We start from the raw sequence: 3498 nt of genomic DNA on the forward strand, positions 1-3498 counted from the left end.
CATGTGCTCCTATGCATCAGCACTTCTGTATTCCCTGGGTAAATCCCTAGCAGTGCTATTGCTGGGTCATAGGGGAGTTCTATCGATAGTTTTTTGAGGAGTCTGCACACTGTTTTCCAGAGCAGTTGCACCAGTTTACATTCCCACCAACAGTGTAGGAGGGTGCCTGTTTCTCCACACCCTCGCCAGCATCTATAGTCTCTGGATTTGTTCATTTTTTCCATTCTGACTGGTGTGAGGTGGTATCTCAGTGTGGTTTTGATTTGTATTTCCCTGCTGATGAGTGATACTGAGCATCGTTTCATGTGTCTGTTGGCCATCTGGATGTCCTCTTTGGAGAAGTGTCTATTCATGTCTTCTGCCCATTCTTCACTGGATTATTCATATTTTTGGTATGGAGATTGGTGAGTTTCTTGTAGATTTTGGATACTAGCCCTTTATCCGATATGTTATTTGCAACTATCATTTTCCATTCTATCGGTTGCTTTTTAGATTTCTTGATGGTTTCCTTTGCAGTGCAGAAGCTTTTTATCTTGAAGAGGCTCCAGTAGTTCATCTAGGTTCTTGATTCCCTTGCCTTTGGGGCTGTGTCGAGTAGGAAATTGCTGTGGCTGAGGTCAAGAGGCTGTTCCCTGCTTTCTCCTCAAGGGTTGAGGTATCTTTCAGGTATCTTTTCAGGTTAAATCTTTAGTTGCAAACTGTGTCGCTGGCCTCAAAGTGCCTCTTCCCTGTGGCACTCCCCTCCACTCTGACCAGTGTGATGTCACCTCCCCCAAGAAACCACATTCCTGGACACGTTTCTCATCAGTAGCTTCTGGGAGAAACCAAACTCTGACAGGCCTTTACCCCACTCAGTTTCAATTTCCTCACCTCTATAATGGGAACCTTAATACCTGCTCTGAAAATTCCTCCACGAATTAAAGTGAACATTCATGAAGTATTTAGTCAACATCCAGGAAATGTTAGGAAACACAGATCATGTCTGTTTTTCATATCATTTTGCAAACATCTTGACAGTAGTCAAGTTTGGCCTTGGCAGTCTCTCCTGAGCATCATGATTACTTGGTAACCATTGGTGGCATATGTCCTGGACAGGGGCCTTTGTAGTTTATCAGAGGTCTCTCCACTGCTCCAGGAAGTGACTCAGGACTTCACAGCCCTGAGGCCCGAGGTGGCACCATTAGTTCAGAACCACAAACTCTAGCATTCTTCATTCACAATCCTAGGAATGCCCACAGTGTTGTCTCTTTTTGTTTCCTCACATCTCCTCACCCTCATAGGACAGGCATCTTTTTTTCTCCTCCTTTCCTCAGATTTCCTTCACAAAATACCAGAGGTGTTTCTGTTCCCTTAGATGGTTCAGAGCTCATGGATTACTCAAAGTCCTACATGCCCATTGCATGATCTCTCACTCCCTGACACTGTCCCGCATTAACTGTCTGGGGAACATTTTGATCATGATGACAAATTGCCTTATGGAAGGGGAAATAAATAGCTTTGGCAGAACATTACATGATAACAAGTTACTATACCATTAGGTCCTAAGGACCAGAAGCATTACACGAATGTGATTTCCATGACCCAAACACAAGTGTGTTCAGCAGTGTCTGTTGCTGGCAAGGACACCGCAGGCTCACCTGGATATGATGCAGAAGAGTGCTGAGGGGTTGGATGGCGTCCGAGGCCACAAAATGATCCTGTGTTCACAAGAGCTCTAAAGAGCAGGTCCCACTGTCCTCACATATGGCTGCTATGGCTGGTTGTAGGGCACTGATGTCTACAACCTAGTCCCACATATCACTCACACATACAGGGGAATAACACTTCTGTGGTCAAAGAAGACCTCATATGGACATTTGCTGGTGCTGAGACTAAGGGTGTTTTCTGACATGTCTGGAGATCTGAATGTAAGTGCACTTCAGCAAGCGCAGGAACCATGATCTGGGATCTCAGTCTGTCCACGTCAGCTCCATGACATGCCACTGTGAAATGTCCTGTGGCCTGAAAATGCACTCAATAACTTACTTGTGGAGGACCAGGTATGACTCCCAATGTACACTGCATATGATGTGCAATGTATGTACAAATCCTTACCTTGGGAACAGTGTACAAAGAAACAAAGACACTGGATTATTTGCTTTTCGGGTGTTGAGTGTGGTAAGTAAGTTCCTTAGAGATTTTGGATACTAGCCCTTTATCCAATACGTCATTTGCAAATATCTTATCCCATTCTGTAGATTGCCTTTTAGTTTTGTTGATTGTTTCCTTTGTGTGGCAGTCACTTTTTATCTTAGTGAGGCCCCAGTAGTTAATTTTTTTAAAAATATAGTTTATTGTCAAATTGGTTTCCATTTAAAACCCAGTGCTTCTCCCCACTAGTGCCCTCCCCTCCATGACCATCACCCGCCTTCCCCCTTCTCCCTCCCCCTTCAGCCCTCGTTCATTTTCAGTATTCAATAGTCTCTGATGATTTCTGTCCCCCTCTCTCCCCAACTCTCTTTCCCCCTTCCCCTCCCCATGGTCCTCTGTTAGTTTCTCCTGTTAGACTTATGAGTGAAAACATCTGGTATCTGTCCTTCTCTGCCTGACATATTTCACTTAGCATGACACCCTCAAGGTCCATCCACTTTGCTACAAATGGCCAGATTTCATTCTTTCTCATTGCCATGTAGTACTCCATTGTGTATATATACCACATCTTCTTGATCCATTCATCAGGTGATGGATATTTAGACTCTTTCCATGATTTGGCTATTGTTGACAGTGCCGCTATGAACATTGGGGTACATGTGTTCCTATGCATCAGCACTTCTGTATCCTTTGGGGAAATCCCTAGCAATGCTATTGCTGGGTCATAGGGGAGTTCTATCGATAGTTTTTTGAGGAACTTCCATACTGTTTCCCAGTGCAGCTGCACCAGTTTACATTCCTACCAACAGTGTATGAGGGTACCCATTTCTCCACATCATCGCCAGCATCTATAGTCTCTTTTTTTATTTATTTTTTATTTTTTAATGTTTATTTTTTCCCATAATATTTTTTTCCATAATATTTTATTGTCAAATTGTTTTCCATACAACACCCAGTGCTCTTCCCCTTAAGTGCCCTCCACCATCACCACCACCTCTTTTCCCCCCTCCCCCTTCCCCCTCAACCCTCAGTTCATTCTCAGCATTCAACAGTCTCTCAAGTTTTGCATCCCTCTCTCTCCCCAACTCTCTCTCCCTCCTCCGTTCCCCCTGGTTCTCCATTAGGTCTCTCTTGTTTTCCTGCTAGACCTATGAGTGCAAACATATGGCTTCTGTCCTTCTCTGCCTGGCTTACTTCACTCAGCATGACACCCTCAAGGTCCATCCACTTTCCTACGAAGGGCCATATGTCATTCCCTCTCATTGCCATGTAGTACTCCATCGTGAATATATACCACATCTTCTTGATCCATTCGTCAGGTGATGGACATTTAGGCTCCTTCCATGTTTTGGCTATTGTTGACATTGC

At 44.2% G+C, this 3498-nt stretch overlaps 1 protein-coding gene across 2 annotated transcripts in view; it reads left to right on the forward strand.

Moving 5' to 3' along the window:
• Window positions 1-3498, forward strand: part of LOC115282332 (keratin-associated protein 9-2-like) — a 50857-nt gene that overhangs the window by 29577 nt on the left and 17782 nt on the right. The gene's annotated exons all lie outside the window — the stretch shown is intronic.

The sequence above is a fragment of the Suricata suricatta genome, chromosome 17, assembly GCF_006229205.1.
Source record: "Suricata suricatta isolate VVHF042 chromosome 17, meerkat_22Aug2017_6uvM2_HiC, whole genome shotgun sequence".
Lineage (NCBI taxonomy): Eukaryota > Metazoa > Chordata > Mammalia > Carnivora > Herpestidae > Suricata > Suricata suricatta.